This window comes from Tyto alba, unplaced genomic scaffold (assembly GCF_018691265.1).
Source record: "Tyto alba isolate M040663 unplaced genomic scaffold, T.alba_DEE_v4.0 Super-Scaffold_10, whole genome shotgun sequence".
NCBI lineage: Eukaryota > Metazoa > Chordata > Aves > Strigiformes > Tytonidae > Tyto > Tyto alba.
Window position 1 is genome coordinate 4,644,260 of NW_024881262.1, and position 21,012 is coordinate 4,665,271.

A 21,012-nucleotide genomic window follows, 5' to 3' on the forward strand; every position below is an offset into this window, starting at 1 on the left:
ACCATTTTAAAGTACCTCAAACTTTTATTCTCACTGTAAGATAAGTAGTTATTTTTGGTTTTAAGCAACTGTGGCAGATAAAAAAAGGAGTGTCCTCTGCACAGACATGTCAACAACTGGCAAGCATCAGTTGTATTCCTTGACTCATGGCCATCAGTAGGCTACGGCAGAAATCTGTGCTGTCCTCTTCTGATGCTAGTGTTAAAAATGGTACCCATATGGTGTCACATGCTGTTTTCTCTCTCTTCTTAAGCTTCAAATAGGAAATCACCCATGCTACTTAGTACATCTGATACCCTCCTTTTGCCTGAATCTCTTGAGCATTGTTTCCACCAGAATTCAGCACTGCAGGTGCAAAGCCAGTCTAAACAGCAAGTCAGAGTTATAGCACAGCTGGAGACATGTCCCACAATGCTGGGGGGGGGGTATTTAAATTACAAATATATCAATGTACAAATGAATGCATAATAGAGGAGTGGAGAAGATAAATAGATTACGTACACCCCCCCTTATAAAATGTCTTGTCAAACCCACATCCCTGAGCCACCATGTGAAATCAGAAGTCCACCCCTTGGTGGTGGGGCTGCTGCCCCGCAGCAGCATCTGCTTTCTAGCTCTGCTCTGAAAAAAGCAACTTTTCCACAGTTTAAGGTTTTCTTCTACCAAGAGCCTTTGCTTCCCCCGTTAGAGCTGAAGACAATTACTTTCCCTCTGTTTAATAATCAAACTACAGCTCTGTTTCAATTACACAAAAGCAATATTTGGCAATGCATAGAATAGGAATAAAGCAGAAATAAAAAGTTAAGTATGAAGTTTATAGACCTTAACATGGAGACTACAAATGATTTTTAAAAGCTAGCATGTGAAATAGTGGTTTAATAGAGAAAAAGTCAAGAAAGCATGGTCTTTTCATTTCTCCCAGTAATTTTACCATCTACCTTTAGGATCAGACATTCAGTAGGCATACTGCAGGTATAAGTCCATTGGAGAGAATATGCCCCAGTTTAAACCTAAGCCAGGTTATAAATCCCTAAGCTTTCACCACAGAAGTGTCCAATATAATTGGGAATTCAGAATTATTAGTCAAGATTGTTATCTCAGTAACATAAATAGAAATATTTAATAGCAAAATAGTATTAATTTGGAATCAACTCTAGTGGCAACTCTTGCTGATCAAAACTTTTTAAGTGCAGTTTCCTGTAGGAAACTCTAAGTTGTGCTCTTTAAATTAAGGCGGTTTTCAGTGTTCTCTGAGGTGCACATTCACTCACTTTCTCTAGTACCTCATCCACCCATTTGGAAATGTAGCCAGGTGACACACATTTGCTGTGACATCAGAGGAATGAATCATAAGCCCCAAATCTTGTTAGAGGCCACTTTTAAATAAGGTATTTCTGACGTTTATGACAAACCACTGTATTCTTGACCTTCATGACACTCTTGAGCAGTAGAGAAACAGCAGGAGACTCAAACACTAAAAATGTTGTTTCTGGCTTCATTTATTTTCCAACATTGGCCGTGTTGCCCTACACCTGCTGTCACCACCACTCCCTTCCCTCTCCTCACCCCTCTCTTCTCCCCTTTATAGTGCCCAAGGCACCTGAAACAGCCTCCTGCTCGGAGGCAGATACAGTTACTAAATGTAAAATGTGGAGCATTTCTATGGACTCTGAGAAAGTGACCCTGTGATAGCTGAATCAACTGCCTCCAGCTGTTTCTGGGTCAGCAGGAAAATTAGTTCACCCTTGGGATTACCTGGATGTCTTCAGGGAAAGGAGGGCATTAAGACAGACTAGACTGTTACACTTCTAGACTATTATACTTTAGTCTAATGTCAGACCATTATGCTGTACATTTTAAAAAAACTAAGCCCTCTTCTATATTTTTTCCTTTAATTAAAAAATTAACATATAAATTAAAATTTCACAACTGTGTGCTGTGAGAGGAAACACTTATTTTAGTTATTACTTAGCTTAGGAAAAATACCTGAGTGAAAATTAGAGATTAAATACAGTTAATACTTTTAGTAATTCTGTGTAGAGTGGTCATTTTCTCAGTTACCCTTTGGGAGCTTGAAATGAAAGGAGGTACAAACCAGCAGGTAGAACATCATACAGATATATATGTGTGTGTATATACAAGAGCTGTTATACACACATGCATATATATGTATGTACATATACTAGTACTTTTAAATATTACTATGCATCTATCTACTTATCTATAATGCTGGAGTTTTCTGAGGTTATGTAAATTTAAATTTAAATTTAAGGTAAGATTCTTAAAAATCAGCATCAAAGATAACCATGTCTTTTCATTATTTAATGTGTGCATATGAAATATGTGTTACACTGACATAGGAATTCTGATACGACAGAGGTCCAAGTCTCTTAAGAAATTAAAATAAAGGCCAGCTCTAAGAAAGATTGACATTTCATAGGCTAAGAATCTCAGAGAATTTAAACAATATGTATTATAGAAATATCAAACACTTTTGTTATGATTTAGTTCATTATTGAACTGCCCTTCAGGATATTACCTAATCATATGCAGATGTTTACACTCAGAATATCCTAGATTATGCACGTTCTGGGTTATCTTCAGAATTTACCTAATAGATCTGAGAAACCTATGAGAGATAAAACCATTTGGAAAAAGATGTATGTCATATATTTCTAGTGAAAAACACGTGATTCTCTCCCAAAGTGTCCTCTGAGCTTTCAAAGTCCACTTGTACATGACAAGTTTCATTCACCATATTTGATCCTGCCTTTCCAAGCCATCTACAGCCTCAGAAAGAGCACCTGAGCTCCTTTAAGGATAACTGGGCTGAAAAACTTTATAAATGTCACTTCAAAGTAAAGGATATCACATAAGACGTGTGTGCATATATGAGGAAATATTTACATGCTAATAGTATGTAAAAGTAGGAAACATTCTTACTTTTTTTAATCACTGAGAGGGAAATCAAAAGGTAAATTATAGCTAAACTATATGAAATGTTATTTGTATGAAAATGTGGGGAGGTTTTCTTTAAACTCCAGCCTTGGTAAGGTCCCTCGGGGAGGCTCAGCCACCTCTGATCCCTGGCTGAGTTTTCACGCTGAGCATCTGTGTGACCTTGGCTCGAACCTCTGAGAAAACCGCTATGTTGTGAGAAAAAGCTGTGAGGAAAACAAGTAAACTCAAGCTGTACAAGTTACGAAAGGTGAAATTGCTGACAGGGGTAAGATTGCCGAGATGGGAACAGTTAGCAGCTCAAGGACTCAGAGGGAAAAACACCAAAGCTGCAAGCTGTGAAATCTTCAGGTAAAAACCACAGAAGATGGGAACTCAGCAGCAGCAAAGAACTACCGATGTTCAGCTTCGGGGCTTGCATTCACGTCATTCTACTGTGCATATTAGAAAATAAATCATTGCCTTATAAATTGAGTATACTCTGCTTACAGAGCATCTTTCCATGTCCAAATACAGTGACCCTGAAAGGTAATACCTTTCTTCCTTCTATATTTCTTTTGCAAATCTCATATTTGTTGCTGCACGTAACACCTGTGTATACCCATGAATGTAAAACAGGGACGCCCTAAATGAACCTAGAGAAAGCTGAAGTGTTGCTACAGGTGACTGGAGCTGGTAGTCAGACCTGTCTGAAATTCCGTTCTTATTCTGGTTATTCGAAAAAGCCTCACTCTAGAGGAGCTTCCGGGACTAGCTGAATTTCCCAACAATAGATCTGAAGGGTAATTTGATAATATTAGGAAAAGTGTCTCCTATACATGCCATGAAAATGGATGCCAATTTATTAAGTATACAGAAGACACTAACACTCATCTAAGCCATTAAGCATGATTATATTTTCCTCTTATTGGTTCAATTATGATCTGTTGCACCTTTTTCCTGATTACTCTAATTATAGGTTGGTATAATTTCCTCTTTATTAGCACAGTTATGGTCTGTACTTTTATAAAATTTTTTGAGAAATCAAAGCCAATAAGATAATATAGCTAGTTAAAAGATAAAGCTATTATTATTATTATTATTATTTCATTTGAATGTTCACTTACTCTTAATTCCTTATGCTTCTCTTATATAATTCAGTATTTTGTCTCATATAGGGATAAGATTCAATAAAGAAAAAATTATTAATGTATACACAGTTTTTCTTGCATTATGTTATTATAGTCTGCTGTTTAGCTTGTAAAAAAACAGGTAAAATTGGAGTGTCAGAAAAGCACTGAAATCTTGTGTAAGCATGATAAAGCTAATTAAATTATAAGTTATAGGTTTCACAGATTTTTGCAGAAGATTCATTAATTGACAATATAACTGTTTTCCATTTCTGTTTCCTTCTTCTTTCTTATGAATAGTAAAGCTTTAATTGTTTAAAATTATGTAAAGATATCTGAATAACTAAGCTTGGCTGCTGGTAATCACCTACTGACAGCAGTGTGAAGTTCACAACAGTAATACATCCTCTCATATTCAAACTCTCTGAATAACTAAGAATTTTGACAGGTAAATGAGCTATCTGTTAAGTAGAATTTGTATTTGGAAGGTGGGAACTCTTCCAAATTCCCAGTTCTCCCAATTCTCCCTCTTTATTTTAGGCCTTATCACTAACATTATCCCTCATCTTTCAGTTTCTGCATCCACAAGAGAGGTAGGCATCAGTCAAGAAAAATGCCATAGACACCTTCAAAGGTTTATCTTAAGCCACTGCAGTTTTCAGATTTCAGTTTAATCCAGCATGTTGAAAGTAGGTATGAAAATATTGAGCCTTAGATAAGGACCTGCTGGGACCTGCGGGTGGAAAGTTATAGAGGAAACAACTTCAGTGTGACCCCGTCCACTCTCCAATAAAAGGGTCAGAGAACCTGAATATGTCACAACTATGGACTTTAGTGGAAATAATTAGGTGTTTGTCATGAGACAAAACTTCAGATCCACCGATGCTCTGTCATTGCTCTGCATGGGTCTGAAGCCTGTGGGAGAGGAGATGTGAAAGATTACTGCAGCTCACGTGCAACCAAGGCAGCTGGGCTGCACCTTGCCAATAGCTTTGCTCAAGTAGGAGGAAGGCAGCGCTGATGATGTTGGTCAGCAGAAGGTCACATGTTTTATTTTTCCTCACTATGACAGCATCCAGACAAAACTAAAAAATATTCCATAGACGTTTTTCCTTTATTTTCTATAAATCACAGCTGTTTCGATCTCTTTGTCTGTGTGTTTCATGAAAGAAATATAACTTTAGGACAAACAGATGACCCTGGAAGAAGTTGTGATTATTTACCACTATGACACAACACACGTAGGCACAGGGACCATTAAGCTTATGAAAGCTCAGGCACTGCTGAGGACTGTTCTAGTCCCATCAGGGAAGCAAACTTCTCAGGCTGAGAGACTTTTTAACAGCAGGCCCCTTCGTTCTGTGAATGTGCAAGAGTTCTGTAATCATGAAAATATCATTGTAAACACCTGTGCAAGTTTTTCAGGGAAATGCCATGATTGGTGAATATCAGGTAATTCAGCACAGTGCCATCTGCTTGAAAAAACAGTTGTCAGAACGGGTGGCTTAATGGTAAAGTACAGTAAACTCCCTCAGATCTTGATATATCACTATATACTAAGTAAGTAACTAACTTAAAGGTAATGTGATGCTCAATATGAAGTTCAAGGATACAAGTCAAAATATTAAAAGCATTTTGATTCCAACATTGTCCTTAAAATATTAATCATGTATAACTATTAGGAAACATTATTTTATAAAAGACTTAGAATTAGTCTCCATCAGTAATCTTCATTAGAATATTAATAGTACGTTCTGCTCTATGCAGATTTCTGGTGGATTAACCCATCTCATAAACATATTTTTCTTCCCCTCACCTTTGTTTCCACAAAGGAAAACATACAAGCCTGAAACAACACTGACTTTTCCCAGTCCCTTTCCCCCTATCATGTTGTAGCATTTGAACACCAAAAACAATCCATAACTGTATTTTCCCTTAGCAGGGGTTGCAGCAGGTTGAAACGGGAAACGAAAACGTCATTGCACTGACAGAACATGGCACCACGGGCAGACCTTGTGGACCCCGGCTGGGGAAAAGAGGCATTTTTAGCGGTTGCAGGAATGTTATGATTCTCTGCTCATTCTCTCACTTCTGCCTGAAGGGAGATTCAGTACAAAATGCACAAAGACAGTCCGCAACCTGAAAGACTTTCTATTTAAGTTATCAGACCAAAGATACTGGGAAATTGGAAGATGTACCCAAGATCATAAGAAAGACTGAATTGTATTCAGACACCCAGAACTTTAAAACACCACCCTTATTAGTTTGTTTTAAATCCCCTAGCTTTATAGCTGCAGTGTTGTAGGTTTTCTCTCAATATATTGAGACAACTTCAAAAACTGAAGATGTTTTTGATGGTAATCTTGAATAAAAGCAGCATTTCCACCTATTTTCCACAGTAAACAGAAGTCAGCTCTTGGGATTCAGAGGATGCATTTTCTAAAAGTCACCACAGGCAATAATCAAAAGAAGTTACTGCAGAATACTCCTGGGCTCCTGAGCTGGTAGATGTACCATGGAGAAGGAAAGCCACTTCAGAGCAGTCTGCCCAGGAGCTGCCAGTGCTTGTTGTTGGAGCCACCACCACAGCTGTGAATCTTTCGTGCACAATAATTAATCATAATAAAGGTTGTAGTGAGGATCTGGTCTGGAAATGGATTCAGAAGGCACAGATGGAATAGCATGGCACAAAACCATCTGCCTTCATTTTTGCCAAAGCAGCAACTTACTTGCATTGAAGAAAAGAAGAAAACCCACAGGTAGGCAGGCAGGCACTGCTGAGTGAGTTTTACATGGTTTGCCTTTCATTGCCTATGCTGTGGGAACACAGCTTTAATAAAATGTCAGTCTATTTCCCAGTGCCGCTGGAGGAATAAAGTGCAATGGCTAAGACTTGCTCAGTGAAAACATTCAAGTGATTTTAATTTTCGTGTTCATGCAAAAAAATCCCATCACCAGCTGATGAAAACATCAAAGATTGTGAATATCGCACAAAGAAATGTAAGTGCCTGTGGTGTTGCCTTTCTGATTAAGCACACTTGTACTTATATCAAATATGAACTGTTCTCCCTAGTGAAAGGGCATTTACCAGTGTTTAGGATTTAACCATGTGAAAACTGAAAAGCGATTTGCTAACTCTCTTATGTTGCCTTTTCTCTCCTCCTCTTTTTATTCCCACCCCCACCCCAATTTTTAGTCAACTATTCTCAGTGTTGCCAAAAAATGTGCAGTGATGTTCTTACACTCAGAGTATAAAAAATAGTTTTTCTAATAAATCTTAACAGCAGCTGTAAAACAGCAAAAGAAAATAACATTAAGAAAAGCAATCAATAAAAATCTGTACAAGAATTAAGTATTGGTGCATGAAATAGGAAAAGGGGCTGAATCAGAACACTTTACAGAGAAACCTGGAAGCTATTTCAAGAGATGGTCAAGGAGTAAAATTTATCAAATGTTGCTGAGATAATTAAACCAGAACAGACAGGAAACAAGATGTTTGACCAAAGGGAATGTAAGTGAACAGATCCAGCCCTTTTCTATGCTTCCCAAATCATTGTCCTTTTGGGCTTAAGTGATCCCAGTGAGTCACCATGCAAGTGACTTTAAGTTAATGCTGAGACAGATGTTTCAGCAATAGGTGCCTGGACAGTAGGAATTTAGTTCATGCTGAGCACCTGAGGTGTGGGCAAGGAGGATTCAGTCTATGGGATCAGACTAGAGCTTGTCCAAAGTTGGGGGGGGTGGGGGAAGAAAGAAAAAGATAAAAGGAAAAAAACAAAATAAGAAGCCCTGCAGTGTGTACACCATCATATCCTCAGAACTAGCTCTTTTGTTGCTCTCACCAAGCTGCCCTACCTGCTATTGTAGCCACGGTGTGCCCGTGGCTACCTCCCTAGTCCAATATGTGCACCCAGACATGTCCGAGTCATCTCTGCAAACAAACCCCAAGACCATCTGGTCAGCAAGCAGAAAATGGGACTGTGCACAGACAGTATCAAACAGCCTTCAGAACTGAGTCAGTGTAAAAATAAATAAGCATTTATTTTGGATGATCAAATAGTCAATAGGTTCAATATATAGAAGCAGCTCCGAGCTCTGGTTATGTGGGCTTTGGTGTTTGTTCTGTGGACTAAGAGCTTTTTACCCCTGAGCAATGTGGAGTTAAGCGTGGGAAGACAGTCCCTGCCTTAATCAGTTGGAGGGATTTTTTGGGCATTTCCTTTGGTACCTCCGGCATTCTGGATATGGGATTGCTGTGGGATGAGATACCTAAGGACTGTTCAACAGGCATGTTACTGTCTGTCTAGTATGCTACACTTGATCCAAAATATGAGCCAGGAGCCCAAGGTTTTATGTGTATTAAGCGGAGATTTTCCAGCTTAACCATTTCCGTTAAATACACAGGTTCAACGCCTGAGGTTATAGAAGTGCTTCCTGTACCTCAGCAGATATTTATTCAATAAAGTGTCTGAAAGACAGACATATTGCCTCCTCCTCCTCACCCAAATATCCTGAAGGGACAAAACAGAGTCTGATAAAGCCAACAACCTCAGTGAATAATGGGTGTGAGATTCTCCAAGTATAGTAAACCCCCAAATATCTGCTGGAGATAGTAGTGATACCACAGTGAATGTCCAGTCTAGTGATGATAACCAGAATTGAATACAGCACACATCCAAAAAGCAACTTTCATTTACTGATTTGTGGCACTTCACGAAGTGTTTCCTCTGCCCCATTACCGGGTTAAAGATCTTTACCAAAATCTCTTTGGATTTATTGTAGGGAAATTTTATTGTACATTTATGCAGAGCAAACCTTTATCTTAGAAAGCTGTACTGGGTCTTCACTCTATGACTGGAGTTTCAGTCATGATCAGGACTTTTCATGTAATGGGGTGCACAAGATCAGCTGTGAGCAGTCTTAGTGAAAAAAAGCTTTCAATTTAAGATAAGTGGCATCTGGTGGACACAGAAATTTGGGACACACACTCTGAAAACCACAAAGCCACCTTTGCCAGCACATGCAGCACATACCCACATGAATTGAAGGCAATAGAAGGTACAAAGCTGTGTGGAAATGTTTATGGGAATCTCCTTTTCACGCACTGAAGAACAAAGAGGTGTTTTCTGAGATAGGTTCAGCCAGAAATGAAGTCTGGAGTTTTTGGCAGGAGCTGGCATCTCAACAGCAGTGCAAATAAGAGGTAGGTTCAGAGCAAGCAGTGAGGACAAGTCGTTCAGACTTGGAATGGAAGCATCTGCCTTCTAGCTCCTGTTGTCCCCATGGTGCCTCAAAGTTGCATGAAATAAGCCTGGTCCTTGCTCACATTAACTCATTTACTATAAAGCCACGGCGTGGCATACAAGAAAATATCAGTTAAAATGGAGCTGTTAACACACAGATTTTAAGCATTATATACAATATCTCTGGTTTTACTGCAGTGCTGGTAGCAGGAAGGACTCTGGTGCTGTCACGATGCAAAATGCCAGAGCCCACCGCAGTTATTAGCATGTCTACCTTTGACAGGATGCCTTAAGATTTTTCTCCACAGAACAGCTGCTATACTACATTATGTCAGTGCACAGGATAAGAGCTATTAATGACTTTCAATATGATACTCCGTATCCTGACAATGCATGCTATTAGGCGGTCGTTAATCACCGGATCATGGATATTGATATACCAACCCTAACAGCTCTCAAGACGTGCCAAAGTGTACTACCCACGTCTTCAACACTATATAGTAAAACCATTAGGCAAAGATTCAAAATGTTATTTAGTTCAAAGGAAAACTATGAAATTTTAAGCCTGAGCATCCATAGATCCAGTGTTTTATAAAAGTAATTTGAATTTTCATTTTCCAGGTGTCCACCTATTCTTCGGTTAATGACTGAGTGTTACAACCAGCTTTTCAAAAATATAACAAAAAATATTGCCGCTCTTTTTCCTGGCAGACTGCTTGCATCACTTTAATTTAGGAAGCAAACCATTTTACAATAATCACAGACATGTAAATGAGCCAAAAATTGTGTTTGCTTTGTTGTTTTCCAAATTTAAGCTGACTTAAATAATTTAATACAAAATTTGTAACAGTGAGAACACAATTTGGTGGACACATATGGGAGCACATTGAATTTGTACTACAGAATTGTTACTCATCTGAGCAAAAGAGGATTCACTCCCTAAATGTACTATAAATGCTGATACATCATTCACTTTGGCGTCAGGAATGGCACTGTGAAAACAATACAGACCCTCTCTATGTCCCCTCCGTCTAACATGGAGAAAGGCGAGCATTCTCTTACCCAAGCATGAAAAGTGAGTACATGCTTATTCTCTGAGTGGGTGTTTGATACTCGATTGCCAAGATTGGCAGATGTCCCCAGGCAGCGTATTAATTTGTTGCTGACAAATTCTTTTCGCTACCGTGAAAATATGGAATAACTTTAGCAAACAGGAGGGGGAGCAGCGTGGAGGGCTCATCCCAACAGTGGTGTGTGTCTGTGGTGCCCCTGACACTTCAGAGTCATTATGGCAGGAGGGGCTGATGGAGACATGTCAGCTCAACCCAACTGACTTGGGGCTCTCCATCCAGTAATCAACACTGTCACCTACTGCACGAGCAAAGCAAAAAGCAGGGTCTGAACTGATGGGGTATAATTATTGCGTGATGAAAAGAAATATTAAGCAAGTAGACCTGACGTCACTATGCTCACCTATGATTTTTAGCAAGATGAAAAATATTCTGCAGTTTCTCCACTGTGAAGCAGGGTGGGAAGTTGGCAAAAAGGCATTTCACCTCAGATGCATTTGTTTGATGTTCTTAGTTAATGGCTACCTACAGCAGAACCGAACAAGCTTCTGGCATCTGCTCCAGTGGGTGGAGGGTTGCGGGAACCACATCACCTCCCTGTGCTTCAGTGGATTTTAGGGAAAAGTTATGAACAACAGGATTTGGTCTGTGACTATTTTGTCCTCCAATTCAGCACTCAAGAAAAAGAAAACAATTTCTCTTATTTCTTCTTTTTTTTTTTTTTTTGTTTTGTTTTTTTTTTTTTTGTTTGTTTGTTTGTTTTGTTTTGTTTTTTTTTTTTCAATGCTATCCTTTTCTAAAGCTCTTTGTACAGTTTCTCAAAAAAATCTTCACTGGACTTCAGAGTATTTTGTCCTATTCATATAACGACAAATTTCCTCTATAATAAACAAAAACATAATAATAAGCATTTTCATAAATTTCAGCACACTTTACATTTCATATATATTCAATCACAATAAAATAAACGAAACTTGTCAGCTCAAGTATAAGTTTAAATGCATTAATCATACTTGCACATGGACTAAAGTGCTTTCTTGGACCAAGATTGTAAATCATACTTCAGCCACCAACAGGACTGAAGTACAAATATGAAGCAATGAGAAATCTTAGCATTTACTTGTGGTAACAGTCCTGTAGGAATATTTACTGCATAAAAATAATGCCATTTTTTGACTCAAAGTGCTTCAGTCTTTCAGTGTGTTGGTAAAGATCTCTTAAGATACTTTTTCCCTCAGGTCCAAACCCACGCGGGCTGAAATCAAAGGTTCTTCCTATCAAGTTAAGAAGGAATGAGGAATCTGTGTTTTGGACGCAGCCAGAAGATGAAAAAGGCTTTCACAGTCTCAGGACCAGCCCCACCATTAGACTGGAACCACCTTTCTAGTTACAGCTAGTGGCTTCTTTTCCATTCTATATGATCAGTAAATGAACTGAATATGTAGTTTGCAAGAATTTTGTTCAGCAACCACACCAGTGCCAGCTGCATTGCTAGTAATAACATAGCCCGCTCTTCAGAATCAAGCAAAACAGAAAATGTAATTAATTTTATTTGAAAATTCTGTCTGAGGACATTTGGCACCCACTTCTTTTCACTGCCACATCACAAGAAACACTCTGACCAACGTCACATATCCTGAAGACACAGAAGAAAGAGAATAAATATTACTATTGGTGTTTGAATATTCAGGTTATGTAAATGTATTATATACTTTGCTTGGCTTCATCATAATAGAAAAAGCAAGCAAGACAAACTTGTATTTTTTTCTGCACACGCTTTCCTTTTGTCTTTTTTTTTTTTTCAAATTTTGCATAGTGCATATTGCAAGCTTTTCAGTTATACGCCTCCAGCTATTATCTTGGAACAAAAATTCAGACATATCTAGCACAAAACCACATGAAATGTCTCATCACAATGGTGCCTCAAGGTTTCAGAATCATAGATGTTGGAAAGGACCTATTAATTTATCTTTTTACATATGCCCTTGCAGTCTAGTCTTTTCTATTTATTCTGAAAACCTCAGGTAAAATGGTATCTTACAAACGAATTAATGAAAAACAGCTTCAGTTCTGTACAGACAATGAGTTAGTTTCTGGGGAAGGGAAAGTCCTGTGTTTCCTTGTGCAGATACCTGATCTGATGCATTAGAATAACCATAAACCACCAGGCTGTGCTGTTGCCCTTAAGCAATATGCATCACCACAGAGCTATGCTACCGTGCTCATCCGATGGCTGTTATTCATCTGGGAAGACCCTAAAATCCTAGAAAACCAGAAAGAAAACAAGTCCCTCAGAGTCGTTTTCCTTTTGATTAAACAGCTCAGTATTTTTTGTAGGACTTTGGCTCACTTTGTAAACCACTGGCAGTGTTTGCTGGCCATGAAATTCAGGTGCAAAAATAAATAATCCATCTGCACAGGTTTAGGATGCAAACACTGCAAAGCTGACCTGAGAATTAATGTTATACTCTGTGCAATTTCCAAGAAACCATCCATTAGTGTTCATCACTGTACATCATTACCTTTGCAACCGCATTCCCCCCCTGCGCATAGACCATTTCAGTTTTTCAAAACTGTATATTGTTTCAAAAATCAGGAGTGTGCTGAGGAGAGAGCTGTTAGGATGCCTTGAGTAAGTAGAGATGGGTGAAGATGTTGGACACCATCTCTGCAGCTGGAACTTCAATGCTGCTTGCACTAGACTAAGAATTTGAATCTTACGAATGCCTCTGGCATGCTAGACTAACCCATAATTTTTTGATAATATCTTTCAGATTTCCCTTTTTGATAGTTTATAATTGCGCTATTTCTTTTTCTTGCTAATTTCTAAGTAGATTTAATTTTTTCAGGTTCCCCATTACAGAGTTTCTAAGTAAATCACCACTACACTGAGAAGACATTTTTTTCTACAGGACTGATCACCTCAGACAGTGGTGTTACTCAAAATTATTTTTCCAATATGCATGACTAAGTTATGTTAATTGCAGAGAAGTTATAACATCTTTCATTAAATAACAGCAATTTTACGCAAGAAGAATGTGAAAGAATGGCCATGCTGAGTCTGGCCAAAAGTAAATCAACAGATGAAGGGATGCCTGTAAAAGTAAAGTAGAAAGGCAGGTGAGACATACGATGATACATGTAAAACTTTCCAGCCAGAAAAAACCTGAGTCTCAGCAAGAGGTGATGATTTTTTATCTTCTTGACACCCAGAGATTTTTCTTCCTTTAATTTGTACAAGCACTTTTTGAGGCCTTGTAAATATTTGGCATCCAGAACATCTGGTGACAAGATCCATTGCATAAGTACATGAGCTGTGAAAAACTGTTTCTTTCAGTTTGCTTTTGAACCCACTACCTGATAGCTGTGCACGGGATAGTATAAAGACAGCTTGGCTGAGATTCAAGGGTGGATCCTGATACTTTCCCTCATCAAACTAAATAATTAGATAAGACCAGTTTTAGGGGTCTGTGACACAAGAGATAAGACCATCCCACAACACATAACTAAACCAGGGCTCCAAATATTTAAACCTAGATGAAATAACTCAAAGTTACATTTGGAGAAGATTTAGTTGAATTTTAACATCCATGACACAAAGCATTTGACTGTGCATTCTCTTAATATTCCCAAAATTTTCAGGATACTTCCCCAGCTACCCTTCAACTTTTTTGCTTGGTGCTTTTCCGTGCTGTGCGTTTTCCTCCTCCACTGATGCAACATGTATTATCTTCTATCTTCCCTCAAAGTACTCCAAGAAAAAAAGCTTTTAGCAATGCTTAAAAAGAGGAGGGGAAAAGGCTCCTCTTCCTTCATGCACCTCAGTGGGAATACACCAGATCAGGAATTGCTCTAACACAAGAAACACAACTCAGGTTATTCAGCTCCCAGTGGGGACCTGGTACCATCCTGGCCTGTGAATCACACTTTAGTTGCCGATGACATGCTGCACAGTTACTTTCTTTCCCAAAATAGCCCCCCAAAGAACACAACCAGATTTTATCTACTGGAAATCACCACAGCACTCTCACAGCCTGCTTCTGTACATCTATTTAGATGAGATGTGAATCTGTCCCTTCAGAAAGAAGGTAATTGTATGTTAGGCATTTTCAGATTTCCTTCTGTCTAAATTATTGAGAAGTAACTACTACTATGTTAAGTCCAGTGTTTTAAATTGGGTGATAAACATGAATATAAAACTCCAGAACATTTAGAAAGTCATGAAATAGGGAAAAATCCCCGCCTGTTTGGAAAGGTTAAAAATCTTGCCCCACAGATCTGTTCAATGCCAGCAAAAAAATGTTAACAGACGATAAAAGCAAACCTAAGGAGTTCATTCAGTTGCAGTTTTAGAAGGCTTATGACACAATCCATCACCAAAGCCTATTATGAAAATTTGAAAACTACAGGGTAAAAGGTAAATTTCTGCTTTGGATTAAAAATTATTCATAAGATAGAGAAAACAAGGGAGAAAAAAAAAGATCTAATTCTTGACATACAGAGAGGTTAATATGGAGTGCCCCAAGACTTGCTGCTGGGACTGATTTTTGTCACTTTAAATCGCTGGCATAATACAAAAAGTACTAGCTTACTCAGCAAATATTCTTCACTTCTCTACTGCAATAAATACTTGTGCTTGCTTGCTTTAGATCAGGCTCCTGAGTCTGTATGCCTTAACTTGTAATAGTACCCACAAGACTATCAGGGCACGCAAAGAGGAAGCTTAATCTCGATGTGGTTACACTTCAGTAGAAATGTCCCAAGGGGAGAATCTGTGTTACTTGTGATCGCTCATAAATCAGAACAAAGACAATTTTTTTTTTTTAAACCATTCAGTGAGTCTGAAGCTCTGCAAAGAAGATAAAACATATTTTTCCCTTGTATATCAAAAAAAAAAAAAAAAAAGTGGGAACCATGCTAGCTGTGGAAAACATTGCTATTATGTCTGAATTAATGGCATGCAGCATCAGAAAGATTCTTTAAATCCCAAGTAAACTCCATCTTAAAGGTCTAAGTCATACCATTCTTGTATGCAGATGTTCAGCATGGAAGTAAATGGTATACCACTAATTTTCCAGTAAAGGTGGCCAACTGGAAAAAATGGTAGAGTAAGATTCATGCAGATGAATCTTAATGAATCTACCAATACAGACACTAATGGATTCAGAGATTGGTGTTTAACTCTCAAAAAAAAAAAAAAAAAAAATCTAACAGAACTCAGTAAAAATGTCTGCTTATTCTTCAAAACCAGCCAAAAATGGTCAATGTGTTGCAAGCAACTGTTAGCTAAAAGATAAAGTCCAATTAAAAAGACTGCTGTTGTTTCATATCCTCTTGATTTTGAATTCAGTTTCAATCACATTACAGAAAACATGGAAAAGATTCCGAAGCAGCAAGCAGAATTGTCTTCTAGGCAACAATAGCTTTTAAAAGTGTAAAAGCAATTTCATACATGGTTCTGCTCCTTTTTTCACCAGCAAAACCAGCAAATGTCTTTGAACTGTGCAGTGTCTCAAAAGCTGCAAAGCTGCCATGGTCACACTGATTAGAGAAATATGACTCAATTATGCTGTGCAAATATATAAACAAGGAAATAGTAAGTACAATGAATACTTGTGATTCAGAACATAAATTGATTAACAGTCGGTTCAGCCAAAAAGTTGTCCTCATGGTGTATTTAATAGTTAGGCATCATGGCAAGAGGAACTGGCAGAAAACAAAGCTGAACATTTAATTTCCATTGTCAGCTGATGAAGGAATGATCTCAGAAAATCAGTTACCTGATGCCAATGCGTATTGATATATGTGACTATGTAATATTTTCACTTCCATTATGAATAATGTTGCCTAGTGTAAGCAACCTAAAATATCTAATTTTTCTAAAAATGTGATTGGAAGCCTTCCCAGCTTACACAGTACATTCGTCCTTTTGAGAATAATGCAAAACTGAAGTCAATAATTTTATTTTATTTCAGGTTGTGTGTAGCACATGCAGAGCATTCGCCTTCTATTCACGATGCAAGATGAGCAGTTGTGGAGTCTTGATGGTCATTGTAGGGGGAACTGATGAAAATCAACAGCTGATATCTACCTAGAAAGGAATTCAGAAAGTATCCCTGATCTTTATTGGTACTGGTGAGGAAATGTACAAAATTTAAAAAATTATGTTCACAATATTTTAAATATATTCATTTTCGGTGTCTCCTTTTCCTTTCTCTTGTTCTCAAATACATGGATTAAGGGAAAGCTGAGGATAATATTTTATTTTGAGAGAAATGTAGCATCTCAGTTTCCTTAGATTCCTCAGTGTTACTAAGCTGATAAGAACACAGCTTAATTAAGCTAGAAAGCCTACTAACCATAATAATCCCAAAAGCATCTGTTTGCTGGAGCAGGCTGATAGCTTCCAACCACTTTTTTCCCTTCTAAACATGTTGTTTAAGAAAAATAAACTTTTTCACAGAAAAATTCCTGAAGACTTCCTGCTCATTGAGTCCATACCTCTACTATTGTAAGAAGAAATCGATATATATTATTTTACTCATTGCTTGATTAAGCATAATCTTGTAGTTTCTTGCCTGCTTTGCTCCTAATGGAAGAGCATTTGACAGTCACTTTTATTATATACCTTACTCTCCTTTCCAGAATAAATGTGTACAAACCTATTTTTATTATGAATGTTACCATCTCCTCCAGACATTTCTTTATGTTTAAACTTATAAGAAGAAAACATCTGCATTAGATGCATAATTTTTCTAAGATAAGTCAACCTATTTCAGTCTATCAGGCTTTTGGTGGATAGGAAAGAATTTCCTTTCATCTCATCATCCAAGTAAATCTTGTGTCCCCTGTCCCTATTTGAAAGCATCACTCCTGACACTGAGTGATCGGAAGTATATGCAACAATATTGGAAAGTACATCAATATCTTACATTTCATGTCTTATTTCTATACAGCTATTACAATGAAACTATCCTAAATTAACCAGAGCTGTCAAATTCTACTCTTTGTCTCCAAGTGCATGACTTGTTTTCATTTGACATTACAAAACCAAATAAACTTGCACGACAGTTTGAGATGAACACAAATGTAAGAATACCAGAAAGTCCTCCTAGAGGTAAATTCCGCTTTCTGACTACTGTGTGACATTTCCTTGGCTGCTCTGAACTGGTACAGGACTTGTAACCTTGGGTCTAGAAGTCATCAACAACAGCAGTAAGCTGTGTGTTGGTAACTGTGTTATTATAATCTTATTTGAAAAAGAAACTGAATCCAGAATGTTTTCAGCATTACAGAACGATGTACTTATTTGAAAATAGAATCCATGCTTTTTCTTCCCCAGCCTAAGTTGTGAAAATTCATTTTGTTTCTTTGAAGTCAGGCTAGTAGAGAGCAGGCCGCCAAAAGTGACAGAGCTAAGACATAAAAAAAAGAAAAATAAATACTTTTTGAAAAGTAATTATTCTACTCAGAAATGAAGGGCCACTGGTCTGTCCAGAGTCATTCCTTCTGCCTGCCTTGCTTGCTTTACAGGACCCCTGGTGCCCATTCTTCCTTCTGGGCTCACCAACCCCATCTATTTTGCAACTTTGTTTTGGGTGAGAGAGATGAGAGAAGACGATTTCATGAATCAGAGAAAATAAAAGAAAGAAAGGAAATAAACACAGGGCAGGTGGTGCCAAGCAGGGATGGGATGACCTGGAGTGAGTATCAAGACTTAATTTGCCCATTATTTGTAAGTGAGGTAGTAATTCAGCACCATACTTAGGTGGTCTACTAATGCAGCCTCTGCATGGCACTGAGACAGGAGGAACTGGATACCCAGATTCTTTTTTCTCCACACTTCTCTCTGATTTCCTTCTCACTGCAGCTTAGCACCAGTATTCAGCTCTGCCAGGTATGAAGTAAACAGCTTTGTCTCGAAGCAGGAGGCCACCGTGTTCCCTGTCCACTGTACACACCCAGGTACACAAACACACACACCTCTCCGTGAAAACTTCTTCAGGTATCTTTTTCTCTTCAGAAAGCTGCTTTACGTAATTCCATATTGACTGAAAGGTTTTTCAGGGGAAAATACATCCAAATTAAAATCAGTCACTTTAAAAACATGAAATGAAAATTGCTGTATAACAGTCATATTTCTGCCAGAGGAAAACAGGCATAGAAAGGGAAGAAAAGCCTTTCTAAGGGTTTTACAGCTGGGAAAGCCTGGGAACTTTATTTTTCAGAATTCTTAGAAATGCAATGATTTACTGCTATTGCTCACTGAAACAAGTATGTTAGTTATGGTAGAAGTGCAGAGATAATAATGCAAAGATTGAAAAGACGAGATGCTCAGGGACCCTGGAGCCGTCTGACAGACCAGTCTGACTTCTCCAGTATCCAAGGTCCTGAACGCAAACATTGACTGTCCAGAAGGAAATCTATAAAATGAGATTAACCCCAGGAGGAAAAATACAAAGATTTAACTAACCACAGCTGCGGGATCACACGTGTTAATCAGTTTAGTTACCTACAGCATTGACCTCACCACTCTATCAGCTAATGATTAACTTCATCTGTGCCACAGCCTGCCTTTTGTTGCCACAGAGGGCCTTGGGGTCAGCTAGGAGAGAAAAGGGAGGGGAGAAGGGAAGAAGCTGGGCACAACTTGTGTGTCATGAGGAAGCTGAAGAAGAAGGAATAGCCACTCCTCAGTGCTCAGTTTCAAGCAGTGAGTTGTCAGGCATGTTACATTAATAACTGTAATTTGTAAGTGCGAAAGCTTCAGGATATCAGCAGTGCCTTGATGAGCTGTGACCAAGGATTAGTTGCAAACAAGCCTCCTCACTCAGGAGGAGCTTCCCCAGCCCTGAAAGCACACAGCCTCCCTAGCAGAAGCAAACAGTTTTGGAAAAGCACCATCAAGTGATGGTAAACTTCAGTGTCTGAGTTTTGCTAATCTCATGGCACGACTGCAGCACAGAAAAAAATCCATTTGAAGTATCAACCTTATTGTCAGCAGTTACCTGCCAGTGGAGTAGCAGGAAATCAGCTCAGAAGTGTTTGCTCTATTTCTTCTGTTTATAACATGCTTTGCACAAAAGACATCTGACAGCATTATCAGCTAGAGAGAAATAGCTCCAAACTGCAATGTATGTTTAAGTGCATCTATTATGGCTGGATTTTTGATGATTGGAAAATTCCCAGTGGGATCTAGGAGATGTAAGCAACTGACATTTAAAACATTTTAATTCCACCTTGGTGTCCCACTAACACTTTAAAGGGAAAATAGTACATGCAGTTTCATTCCACACTGATGTATGATTTTATCTCACTCAGTTTACTCAATGCTAATTCTCACTGCAATATTACTGTGCAATTTTAAAGCTGACATTTATTTCTTTCACCATGACAGATTTAGAGGGTGTCTTTTCCTCCTCTGCAGCACTGTTAATTACTAGAGCAGTCCCCTTTGCACAGGGGGTGACCCACACAAGCTGGGTACAAACCATCTCCGTGTGTTTGCCTTTCCTTGTGTCTGGACATATTGTTGAGTCACTTGGTGTCTCCCCAGTGTGACAAAGAGGTGTCTACATGCCCTTTTTGCAGTTGTCTAAAATGAGATTATTCAGTAGTAAAATATAATAGTAAAGTATTGCAATGCACTTAACAGCCTCTTCATTCTCCTAGAGTACATTTTGCATTTTCAGCAGTAAAGATTATAGAAAGGACCAACAACTTGCTGGTTTTAGCCATCAGCAACTAGCTAAGTCTCTTTTAGGGTTCCCACAGAGGAGGATCTCCAGTTTCCTGCTTTGTCCATCCTCTGTATGCAGCTCAAAGCGTAGGGCAAGGCAGGTCTCCAGGCTCTTCCAGGCTCTGGGTGCAATTCTGTTCACTTTGATCTGGTGCTAGGGGCAATGGCCACCGGGGCGGCCACCGCTGAGGGGACAGACCAGAGTTCAGGACCAAAGGGCACCAAAACACCCTGATCCCCCTGCTGCAGAGCCCATGGGTCCCACTGGTGCTGCTCGCATCATTTGCCCACAAAAATATCAGACCCATGATGTTGGCAACAAATTAACATGGAAATGGGGGGTGGGGGGGTGGGGAGGGAAGCAACACATATTTGTTTATTTACTTGAACCTCCCTGTCTGCTCAAAATAGCACTTCCATCTTGCTCACTTTTAACACTTTTAGCTGAAAAGAAGGCATAAAAGACTAACCTGAAAAGCTGATTTTCCCGTCTTGCTGCTTCTGTCTTTGAATAAAAGAGTTTTCTCACACCAAGAACGGATCACCAAGTAGCCAGACTACTTAATCCTCATTTGTGGTTTACCTGCTGTCAGATAAGCATCAGGTTAAGGAGCCAGGAACGTCACATGAGTCAAAAGATATGCTACTTTTTATATGTAAATAATGTACTGAAGTAATGACGATTTGGCAAACAACTGAAGGAAACACACACATTTCTGCTCAGCTTTGTTTACACATCTGTGCATTTCCCACTTTGCTGAGACCTTTGCCCATTATAGCATATTTTTATAGTTGCTAATAGGACTGGAGTTTTTTGTTTGTTTCGAAATTTGTTCCAAGGTCCAAAACAAATACATGTAGATTTAGGGTTTTTTTCCTTTAACTTTTTGCAG

General features: G+C 38.6%; 1 protein-coding gene across 1 annotated transcript in view; it reads right to left on the reverse strand.

Annotated features, from left to right (window-relative positions):
- Positions 1–20,670, reverse strand: part of BCHE (butyrylcholinesterase) — a 55,433-nt gene extending 34,763 nt beyond the window's left edge. The window contains exon 1 of the mRNA XM_032986509.2: positions 20,590–20,670. The gene's annotated coding sequence lies outside the window, so the exon portion shown is untranslated. The remainder of the gene's footprint in view (positions 1–20,589) is intronic.
- Positions 20,671–21,012: the final 342 nt, after the last annotated feature.